General features: G+C 39.3%; 1 protein-coding gene across 1 annotated transcript in view; it reads left to right on the top strand.

The window, feature by feature from the left end:
• The first annotated feature begins 413 nt into the window (after positions 1-413).
• The window catches only part of MYO3B (myosin IIIB), a 417036-nt gene continuing 405043 nt past the window's right edge, over positions 414-12406 (top strand). The window contains exon 1 of the mRNA XM_036023317.1: positions 414-559. The gene's annotated coding sequence lies outside the window, so the exon portion shown is untranslated. The remainder of the gene's footprint in view (positions 560-12406) is intronic.

Below are 12406 nucleotides of genomic sequence, written 5' to 3'. Positions count from 1 at the left end.
TTTGTATAGGTTTAAAGTTTAAAATTCATAGAATGCTAGAGAAGAGAATGTAGAGATAAAATCTAGAGATCTTTTGAGTTGCCCAGGGAGCGCTGTCAAACGCCAGTTCCCAGGCTCTCACCTGGACCTTCAGTATCAGCAACTCTGCGTTGAAATAGGTACAATGAGTGGTGCTTGGAGAAAATTTTGGGAAATAGTGATTAGTGCTACCATCCCATTTTTTCAGATGAGGAAACTGGGGTACTAAGTGTTGACAAGACTTTATAGAGATTTGCCAGTCCCAGAAATACAAGCCTGCCCCTCTAGATCAGGTTTCCTGGTTTCCGGTTCAACGCATTTCCCACCACCCACGAGAAGAAATACTTGTTTCTCGTGCTCTAGAATCAGCCTGGCACTGGCTGTCCCTTGGGTCCCTTCTCCAACTGCGTGCAGCAGCGAGACCTCCCGGTTAGGATGGTGGCCACTTCCTGTCTGTCTCGCCTCACTCCTGGAGGGGATCTTGTAGTGACACTCCCTCACCCCTAGCCCCAAAGACCTTCTGCCCAAAGGGGAGTCTAAGGTAAGACCCAACGATCAAAAAGCAAACAAATAGGTTTTTAAAAGTTTCTTCTCGTAGCAGTATGGAGAATAGACTGTAAGGGGCAGGGGGCAAGAAGGAAAGTAAGCGACAGGCAGGGAGGCCATGGCTCTGGTGTGGGTGGCAGAGGAGCGGTGTGCACACCTGGAGGAGGTGGCAGGGCTGCATGAGGTGCCCAGATGGAAGTGCCTGGTGCGGGGTGCGGGGTCCGTCTTCTAATGGTGGCAGGTGAGGGTGGTGGTTTGGCAGGTATCTAGATTCAAGAATGTATTTTTATTATTTGAAAATTTTTTAGTTGAAAAATTAATTTTACTTATTTTTAAGCAGCTTTATTGAGAGATAATTCACATGTACACTTTGCCCATTTAAAGTGAATAACTCAGTAGGTTTTGGTATATTAGATTATTAATATTTTAAATTGTGGTAAAAATATATGTAGCACAAAAGTTGCCATTTTAAGCATTTAAAGTGTACAATTCAGTTACATCAATTACATTCACAGTGTTGTGTAACCACCATCACTATCTATTTTTGAAACTTTTAAAAAAATTTATTGACTTTAGAGAGAGGGAAGGAGGGAGGGAGGAAGAGGGAGAAACATGACTTTCTTGTTCCACTTACTGATGCATTCATTGGTTAATTCTTGTGTGTGCCCTGACCAGAGATCAAACCTGCAACCTTGGCATACTGGGACGATGCTCTAACCTACTGAGCTACCAGGACAGGGCCTTTTATTTCCTAAACTTTTTAAAGAAATTGAGGTAACATTGGTTAATTACACTGTGTAAGTTTAAAGTATACATTGCAATTTGATATCTGTGTACAGGGTGTCCAACTTTTTGGTGTCTCTGGGCCACACTGGAAGAAGAATTGTCTTGGGTCACATATTAAGTATACAAACATTAACAAAAACTGATGAGCAAAAAAAAAGTTTTAAGTAAATTTACAATTTTGTGTTGGGCCACATTCCTAGCCAGCCTGGGCCTCACGCGGCCTGCAGGCCTCAGGTTGGACACCCTAGTTCCATTCATCACCATGTATGTGACCCCTTTTACCTGTTTCACCCTTCCCCCACCCTCTTCTCCTCTGGTAACCACCAATCTGTTGTCTGTATCTATGAGTTTGTTTTTGTTTTGTTTGTCTATTTCTTTCTTTTTTGATTTATAATCTACATATGAGTGAAATTGTATGGCTTTTGTCCTTTTCTGTCTGACTTACTTCACTTAGCATAACATCTTCTATCCATATTCATGTTGTTGCATATGACAAGATTTTATTTTTAATGGGTGAGTAATATTCCATTGAGTGTATGTGTATCACATCTTCACTGTCCATTCGTTTTTCAGTGGACACTTGGGTTGTTCCATAGCTTGGTTATTATAAGTAATGATGTGATGAACAAACATAGAGGTACATATATCTTTTAGAATTAGTGTTTTCATATTCTTTAGGTAGATACCCAGAAGTGGAATTGCTGGATCATATGGTTGCTCTAGTCTTAATTTTTTGAAGAAACTCCGTACTAATTTCTATAATGGCTGTACCAATTTACATTCCTGCCACAGTGCACAAGGGTTCCCCTCTCACCACATCTTCTCCAACACTTCTTATTTGTTGTCTTTTTGATAATAGCTATGCTACAGGTGAGAGGTGATATCTCATTGTGGTTTTGACTTGCATTTCCCTGGTGACTAGTGATGTTGAACACCTTTTCATATTCCTGTTGGCCATCTGCATGCCTTCCATGGAAAATGTCTATTCACATCCTCTGACCATGTTTTAATTGAGTCATTTGGTGTTTTTTTGTTGGTGGTGATGGTGAGTTGTGTAAGCTCTTTATATAATTTGGATATTAACCCCTTATTGGAAATATCATTTACAAATATCTTTTTCCATTTGGTTGGTTGCATTTTGGTTTTGTTGATGGTTCCCTTTGCTGTACACAAGTCTTTTAGTTTGATGTAGTCCTATTTGTTTATTTTTGTTTTTATTTCCCTTGGTGTTGGATTCAGATCCACAAAAACATTGCTAAGACTGATGTCCAAAAGCTTAGCACCTATGTTTTCCTCTATGTATTTTATGGTTCAAGTCTTATGTTCAAGTCTTTTTTTTTTTAAGATCACCTATTCTTTTTTTTTTTTTAATTTTTTATTTATTTATTTTTAGAGAGGGAAGGGAAGGAGACAGAGAGAGAGAGAGAGAGAGAGAGAGAGAGAGAGAGAGAGAGAGAAATGTCAATGTGCGGTTGCTGGGGGTTATGGCCTGCAACCCAGGCATGTACCCTGGCTGGGAATCGAACCTGGGACACTCTGGTTCCCAGCCCGCGCTCAATCCACTGAGCTACACCAGCCAGGGCTTATGTTCAAGTCTTTAATCCGTGCTGAGTAATTTTTGTGTGTGTGATGTGAGATAGTGGTGTAATTTGATTCTTTTGCATGTGGCTGTCTAGTTTTCCCAGCATTGTTTATTAAAGAGACTTTTCTTTTTCCACTGTGTGTTTTTGGCTCCATTGTTGTAAATTAGTTGTTCATATATGTGTGGGTTTATTTCTGGGCTCTCAATTCTGTTTCATTGATCTGATTTTTTTCTGCCAATACCATACTCTTTTGATTACTATAGCTTATAGTATAGTACAGACAGTATAGTTTGACTATAGTATAGTTTTACAGTATAGTATAATGTAAAAATGCATTTTTACAGCAGAGCTGACAGGACTTATTGCTTGTCCATAGGAATGCTAATTAATTAGTTCCATATTTGTGAAGTAATCTGGAACTTGTTAGAATAAAAATCACAAATTTGAAAGATTTCCTTCCTACTCATTTATAGCCTTTAATGATCAAATTATATAATTTTGTGTTTTGATCTGTGATATAGCTTGATGCTTATCTTAGTTGGTTTTGGCTACTATAACAGAGTCTCATAGACTGGGTGACTTAAACAAAAGAAATGTATTTCTTACAGTTCTGGAGGCTGAGATGTTCAAGATCAAGGTACCAGCATGGTCAGGTTCTGTTGAGAGCTCACTTCCTAGTTTGCTGTGTCTTCTTCACATGGCAGGAAGAGAGTCAATATCTCTCCACTGTATTTTCTTATAAGAGCACTAATCCCATTGTGAAGGCTTCACCCTTAGGACCTAATTACCCACCAAAGGGCTACCTCAAAAACCATCACACTGGGGATTAGGGCTTCAACTTACCATATGAATTTGGGGGTGGGGCACAATCATTTAGTCCATAGCAGTGACTTTCATCTTGGAGCGTAAGATTTCGCATCGAAGAAAATCCTTTTTCTAAATAAAAGCAAAGACTTTACAGAATGTATTCCATTGATTGATGCTTTTTCAGTTACTCATGGTTTTTGTAAAGTGTGGTCACTTTCATAAATGAAAATGTATTTTTAGACAGTTAAATGAGACTTTGTTTTAAATCTAGGGGCTATTTTGCAAAAGTTAGAGGCCAAAGTGACAAATGGCATTTCACCAGTCCATGAAAACTATGGCCTTTGTCTGATTTTTCTGTAAGTCTTTTTAAAAAGTGCCACATATCCATTGTCCTTCCCTGCCAGTTCTGTGAACACAGGGGGCACTGCAGTTCGGAATCATTTTCCAGGCTGACTGACCACATGCTGGGCCAAGCTGTCCCCCAAGGACAGTTCTAACCATGACACACAGGTCATATAGGAACCTTCTTTCTAGCTCACAGTTTAAACCCTGGCCATTTCCTCCCCCTCTCATTTGGAGCCTCCTCAGAATGTAACTGCCCTCCTAACCACACGTCTTTTGAGGACAAAGTTCCAGACCTTTCCTTAACCTTCTTTTCTTCCTCACCTGCTCTGGGGCATTTAGCTGAGTACTAGCTTTGTTTCTTCTTGAAACTCTCTCCCCTTTCTGCTCTCTGTTCTCTCCCTACCTCCCTGTTTGCACCTCCTCTGGCTCCTCTTCCATGCCCCACAGCCCTACTAAGTGTAGAGATTGTGTGAGATTCTGTCCTTTCCTCTCTCTTCCACACCCCTACCTCTGCCTGGGAACCCACCCAGGGTCACGGGTAGACATGACTAGTACTCTCAGCATGATCTCTCTCCTGAGCTCCAGTTCTGCTTCCTTGTTTCTTAACCTTCAAGTCATCGGGTCTCAGTTGGAACTCAGAGTCTGTCCCCAAAACTGTGCCTCCTCCAGAGCTCCCCATTTCTGTCAACAGTATCTTGCCAACTAGGCTCAAAAATATTAGCTATTTTTGTATTTTTCTTTTTCTTTTCATTTCTATCACCTATGTTTTGCCCCAAATCTGCTGGTTCCACTATTATTAGTCTTTTCCCAGATACCCCTGTTGCTCTTCCTGAGATTCTGTGTTAGTTCAAGCCCTCATAACTCTAACCAAAATCCACAATGCCTCCTGGGTCATCTTCTAGAGTTAGCTCCTTTTATCTATCCTTACATGCTCCTGCCAGGTTAATTCTCCTGAACTGACCATTAGGTCACGCTTGTGTTCGGAAACTCGCATGGCTTCCCACTGAATGATGATAATAATACTATTCATTGAGTGATTGCTATGAACCAGAAATAGATCTAAGAATTTTACATGTATTTACATGTTATCTCAATCAATTCATAGGACCAACCCCATAGAAAAGATACTACTATACACATTTTACAGAAGATATAACTGTGGCACAGAGAAGTTAAGTGATTTGCCAATATAAGAATGTTCAAACACTTAGCAGGGTATTCAAGGCCTCCAAGATTCAGTCCCAGGTCTACCTTTTAACATTCAGCCAGTATTTACTGGGTATTTGCTATATGTTCTTAATTTAATGGAGCTTACATACTGTGGAGGGAAATAATAGGAGCTAAACAAAAAGATACACAAGCAGTATTTATAGCATTTAATGTTGTAGAGGAAACAAACAGGATTATCTGAGTGAGAATAATAGAGGAAACTATCTCACATGAGGTGGGGTTTTTAAGATTTTGTTTATTTATTTTTAGAGAAAGGGGAAGGGAGGGAGAAAGAGGGGAAGAAATATCAATGTGAGAGAAACATCTATGGGTTGCCTCTCGTACACATCCTGACCACAATCAAACCTGCAACCCAGGCATATGCCCTGACAGGGAATTGAACCAGCGACCATTTGCTTTATAGGACAACACCCAACCAACTGAGCTATACTACTCAACATGATGGGGTTGGCTTTAACTCATCTCTCAATGTTTTTCACTCATACAGGGTAGAAGTGGGGCTGAGTGAGAGTTACTTGAGGGTCCTTTATAAAAATGCAGATTCCTCCACCCACTAGCAACTCAGAATTGCTGGTTAGTGGGCCCAGAATCTGCAGTTTAAATAAGTTGCTGGGAGATTTTTGTGAGATTTGCTGGGCCTCCCCCAAATTCTCCCAACTGTGGTTCCCATCCCGAGTCCTCTATTTTCCAGTCTCTCTGTCTGCATCCTCTGCTTGGCAAACCTTCTGCTTATCTCTGTGTGTCCAGCTCCAGCTTTCCCTTTAAGCCCAAATGAAATGCCACCCCGCATCCTCCTGGCTGGATGAACTGTCTCCCTTCTATGGGACATTTATCACTCTCTATTTTGCTGTATAGTTACAAGTAAATATATAGTCTATAGTCTATAGTCTATAGTCTACACTTATTTTCCTGTAGTGACTCATGTTCAAGTCACATCCTTTTATGTACTGAACTGTATATCCACTTAGGTCAGGACTGACTCATCAATTTTAAATTCTTTCAATGACTTGTTCGGAGTACAAATGCTTAACATGCATTTTGTGGAATGAATCTCTGGCTAAGCTTAAGCAGAATTGGAAAGAGACTTCCTAAGCACTTTACTCTGAAAAGTAAAAAAATAATCTAAACCTGCTAGAACTGAGGAAAGCTTGCTCCTTTTTTATTGTTTTTTTGCTAATGACTGGCTGTTCTTTAGCAGCCTCTAAATGACACCTACTTCAGCCTACTCTCCCTGCAGCCACAAGAGTAACCTTTTAAAACATAAGTCAGCTCAGTTCCCTCCTACCCAGATCCCACCAAAGGCTTTTTGTTTCAGTTGAAGTAAAAGCCAGGTCCTTACCTCCAAAGGGCTGACGGAGATCTATGTGATTTATCTGCACTTCCCCCACTGCATATCTGTCCGACCCCACCTCTTCTTGCTTATTCCGTTGCAGCCACACTGGCTTCTTCACATACACATTGCACTTACTTATTTTATTGATCATCTGTCTGTCACACTAGGATATACGCTCCATGGAAGGATAGTTTTGGTCTGTTTTGATCATTGCTGTATCCTCAGCACCAAGAAAAATGCCAGACACTTAGCAGAGGCTCATTAAATATTTGTTGAATCAATGAGGCAGCACAGAATAAACAAGATTTAAATCCTGGCTCCCAGCTTAACTTAACCTTTCAGTGCATCAGTTTTCCTGTATGTAAAATAGTAATAGTTCTTGTCACATGGAGGTATGACATATGGTAGAGTATCCATTATCCAGTGTTTACTCAGTAAATATTCCTTACAATAGATGAGGCTTTATGGGTTACTTAGAGGGTATTTAGTGGTAATATTCCTCTTTTTTCTAGCTAGTGGATATTTCCAGGATGTATTAATAACTCTGTGTTTCATGCTTACTACTGACTGGGACTACCACACAACACTGAAAAGGTGAAGCTTTCACTATTTCCATTTTGTGGATGAGGAGTTTAAGCAATTTTCCCCTTGAAGACATAGCTATTGAGTGTAAGAGCTAGAATTTGAACCCAGGTTAGAGACCATGCTATTCACCTTATTTGCCACTGCTTCTCAGTGTGGACATGAGCGAAGGAGTGAAGCCATTGGAAGAGAACAGTGGTGGCTTTATTTGCTTCATAGCTGCATGAGAAGTTGAAAGATGGTGTCGGGGGTTCTTCTCACCTCCTGGGTGGAAGTAATTCTTTTACTCCAGCAGGTCTTGTCAGGACTGATCAGTTCTGTCTTCGCTGACCAAGGCTCCCTCTTCGTGCCTTCAGTGAATCCTCACCGGGAAGCAGCACCGGGGCTGTCTTTGGTTGTTAACAACAGAAAGGGGACTGGCACCTAGTGGGCCACACAGACCTGGAATATGTGGGACAGCCTGTATAGTGAAGGACTCTCTTGTTGAAAGTACCCAAAAGGGGACTAAAAGAAGAAGAAGAAGAAAAAAGAAGTACCCCAAATGCCTCCATTATTTTTTTTTCTTCTTGAATGTCTTTTCTACAATCCCTACTAACCTAAGACATACTTATTTCAAGGGTCAATTTAAGTCATTGCTTTGAGACTCCAAGATTCAGCCCTCCTCATTTAACTACACTCAGCCTCTTCTTTGGTTCCACAAATGTTTGTTGAGTGACAACTGATGTAAATGCAAAGGGGACTCATATGAATTAGATCATCCCTGCCTTTAAGGTGCTTGGGGCCAATTGGAGAGTTGTGGTTTATGAGGTTTATTCACAGAGTGACACCATAGGGCAGCTCACCTTTCAGGAGCGCTGTAGAGTTTCAGAGGAGACATGCAGGTATTAGGGATGAGCTGCTTCTTGAAGGGCTGGTAGGATCTTTTATGAGTGGATATGGTGGAATGAGTGTTCCTGGTGGCATAAAATGTATGATAAAATTATAGAGGTTCAGACATCCAAGGATGATTCAGGAAATGGCAGAGGATTTGGTTGAAATTTGTCATAAACTTGATAAAGGAAAATGACAGGGGATTGTCAAGACAGGAATGGAAGGCTGCATTTAGGTTGTTGAGATCCTAAATATCTGAGTGAAGGATTTGGACTTTTATTAATTCAACTATAGGGAGTAATCGCAGGTTATTTGTTTAAGCAGGATGGTGACATGAAAATCAATCCTTTTGGACATTGTATCTGGTCATGAGGTCCATGAGGAATTGTAATAAAAGGAGACTAGGGAAAAAAGACCAGTTAAAAGGTTTTGTAACCATCCTTATGAGATACATAGAGATGGCAGCAGTTGGAGTGGAAAGGGAGGGCTAGAAATGAAGAAAGAAGGGACACAGCTTAGTGACTAATGTGAGAGGTGAGGTAGTGGGGGAATGTTTTGAGACCCTTGCTACCAGGAAAATGGTGTGCCCCTGATGGACTGGTGAGTTGAGGAGGGGTTTTGAAGGAGCTGGAGGTGGTCCATTTTGTCTAATGCATGTTACATCTGATGACAGGGGGCACATATAAGTGGAGATGTGTGGCAAGCAGTTTGCAACCCTGTGTTGAGGCTGGAAAGGGAAATGGAGTTGGAGAGACACCACCTACCAAGACACTGACAGGTAAAGCCTTGAGTGTAGATGAGACATTTGGAAGACAAGTGGAGGACTAAAGGCAAGAAGACTTCATTTTGAACTTCCACAGTAATGGGAGGATGGAAACTGGTCCAAGAGGTAGGGAGCAGAAAAGGAACCAGGAAAGTAAGGTCTAAGGGAAACAAAGGGAAGGGAGTGATTTGGAAAGGCAAAGGCAGTGAGCAATGACTGATGCTTAGTGAGGATGAGGATTAAGTGCCTTGAATTTCATGACCGAATAAAAAAAAAACTTTTGAAGTAACAATTCAGTAGAGAGGTTGGGTTAGGAACTGGATCCTCTGCCTTGTCAAACAAACAAACAAACAAACAAACATAGCTATACATATTTATGTGTGTGTGTATGAGTGTGTGTGTGTGTGTGTGTGTGTGTGTCTGCAATGATATGTAGGAGTGGATGTGTTTGGATGGTGGGATTTTATGAGTGTTGTAATATATTTCTTTTATTTCTCTTTATTTTCCCAGTGTTTATGAAAAGTTGTGTTTATGAAAACACACCTTTTTTAAATTAAGAAAACCTCATTGGTTTTTAAAGTTCTGATTTTAATCTTGTATTAAATAAACATTTACTGAGTACTTATTATGCAATGGGTATTTGCAATGGGTATTTGCCTATGAGGTGGAAAAAATTACTGAGGCATCCCTTCGTTCTCCAGGAGCTCGCTGGTAGAAAAGACTAGTGAAGGAACAGTCAGCACCAGGTACTGTGATAACTGCTAGAAGAGTACACAATACAGTGGGACCGTAAAGGAAAGACTACCTCTAATGGGGGGATTAGGGAAGACCTCCTAGATGACATCGCATTTGAGTGGTATTTGAGTGGGTTCTATCTGGCCGTGTGCAGATTTGGTTTTTGAAGAAGCCAGTTCCTACAAACGGGCCTGGGCTTTATGAGCCTCTACTACGGTGTCCTGCACTTTCTTATACGTTATAGTTTGGAATTATTCTCCAATTTGTTCATGTTAATATGGTGTGTGTTTTCTTATTTTGTGTGTCTCTGGGTGTTTTATTATATTCAGTATTTTTATAAATTTCCTCTGCACTTTCACTGTTCTCTTTCTCATTTCTTTTTTTTTTAAAAGATTTTATTTATTTATTTTTAGAGAGGGAAGGGAGGGAGGGAGAGAGAGAGAGAAAGAAACATCAATCTGCGGTTGCTGGTGGTTATGGCCTGCAACCCAGGAATGTACCCTGGCTGGGAATCAAACCTGGGACACTTTGGTTCCCAGCCCGCGCTCAATCCACTGAGCTACACCAGCCAGGGCTCATTTCTTTTTAAAAGCTCTTCTCTAGATCTGAAAGCATTCTTCTATAATTTGTGACTTGTATAGAACATATTATAACAGTTAGACAAAATATTATGAATATCAATCAGAAATGGAAATCTTCATCACAGATTTTCTCACAAGTATCAAATGTTGCTGGACAAGTTTCTATTTAAATCATACTTGCTAGGCTTGACTGACTGCAGGAGTTTACAGGGTACATGCCTCAGGTTGATTTATTTTCAGCAAGGTAAGGCTGCACTTCCACTAGGGTGTAACGTGGGGTACTCAACAAGGTTGCAGGCCAGGCTCCTTTGGGGCTGTTAGGAACTAGCACCAGCCTGTGAGGGACTGGGGGTAAGGGGGAGATGTGGGGGCGGGGTGGTGGTGGAGGGTGGGGATCAACCTGTAAGAAGGGTGGGGGTGGGGTTTCTTAGAAGAATGCAGTAGGTAATTTCATGGATATTCAAGGACAGACAGCAAAGCTGGTAGGCCTCGGAGGGCTTGGGTGTAGAATTCCTGGTGAACCCACTGGCCAGTCCTCTCCCAATTGTGGGCCTTTTGGTTTCTTTCTTCTTTGCTTTTCTTCTCAAGATGGGCTTCTGCTGCTGTACCTGCTTTCTGTTCTCCCGTGACTTCAGCATGCCTCTGGGCCAGAAAAATCTCCTCTGTGGAGCTCTTTTATTTGTTTCTAAAAATTATTTATCTTTTAAAATAAAGTAATATATGCACCAGCAAATAAATGACTAGAATAGGAAGGCATAAAATTTAAAAAATTATATTAATTTCTCCCTTTTCCAAACTAACTGATACCTGGTACCTTTCTCTAAAGTTTAACTGTTTTGTTTTGTTTTGTTTTAGCCTTCTGAAAGATATTTAGTAAGACAAACACATATATAAAGAAATACACACACATAACATACACATAAAATGGCTATAAATGCGAGTGTTCTTTTTGCTTTCAAAAAATATAATCTTTACACATTGATCAATACTTTTTAAAAATTTTAATTGTATATTTTGACATTTCCCATATTAGTTGACACAGGACTTACTTTCTTTCATTTAAGTGGCTAGATAGTATTTCATTTTATGTAATTATTGTGGTTTATTTGATAGTTTCTCTGCAATGATGGACCTTTAGGTTATATGTAATTTTCTGTTAGAAACAATTCTACAATGAACATGCTTATATATCTATCTACTAGGAGTTTAACTCTTACATTTGTTGTATGATCAGTTTCAAGCTAATTCTTATATGAATAATGAGGTAAGGGTAGAGAGATTCTTTTTTTTATTCTCACTAATTTTTTAAGAAAGGACTACAACTTCTTTTTTTTTTTTAACTTTGGAGACGGTGGAGATTCTTTTTTTCTTTCTATATGTGGCTACACACTTGTTTCAGCCTGAAAGTTTTGAGAAGATTTTCCTTTCTAGTATATAGAAATATGACCGATTTTAAAATACTGACCCTTATCCTATCAATTTGATAAACTCACTTATTAATTCTATTAGCTTTTTTATAAATTCTATCACATTTTTATATAGATAACTATTCAATCAATATATTACCTGCAAATAAATTTCATTTTATTTATTTCTTTTCAATTTCCAGTCTGGATGCTTTTAACTTCTTTTTCTTGCCTTATTACACTGGCTCCACCACAATGTAGAATAAAAGTGGTGAGAGCAGATATCCTTGCCCTGTCCCTGGTCTTAAGGTGAAAGCATTCAGTTTTTTACAATTAAATATGATGTTAATTCAAGGTTTTTCTCAGGTTGAAGAAGTACCATTCTATTCCTAGTTTGCTGAGCTGTTTTTTTAAAAATCCTGAATGAATGTTGAATTTTGTCAAGTGCTTTTTCCATATCTATTAAGATGATTAAATGTTTTTTCTTTTTCAGTCTATTAATATGATAAATCTAAGTGTCCTTTTTTGATTACATGCATAGAATAAATGCCTACCAGTAGAATTGTGGTATTTGAGAGATTTTGACTATTATCCTAAAAAATATTGTACCAATTTACACACTCATTTATATTGTCTTATGTGCTTCTGTCTCCAGATCCTTCTTGATATTATTATCAAACTTTAAAAAAATCTTGTCAGTCTGATGAGAGATAAATGGCATCTCAATATTTTGATTTTCACTTTAAAAATGATGAGTAAGACATAGCATCTTTTCTATGTCTATTACACATTTTTATTTATGTTCTATTAGACTGTTCCTT

The sequence above is a fragment of the Phyllostomus discolor genome, chromosome 4, assembly GCF_004126475.2.
Source record: "Phyllostomus discolor isolate MPI-MPIP mPhyDis1 chromosome 4, mPhyDis1.pri.v3, whole genome shotgun sequence".
NCBI lineage: Eukaryota > Metazoa > Chordata > Mammalia > Chiroptera > Phyllostomidae > Phyllostomus > Phyllostomus discolor.
Note: the sequence above shows the minus strand (reverse complement) of the source record. Positions and strands in the feature narration are given on the sequence as shown.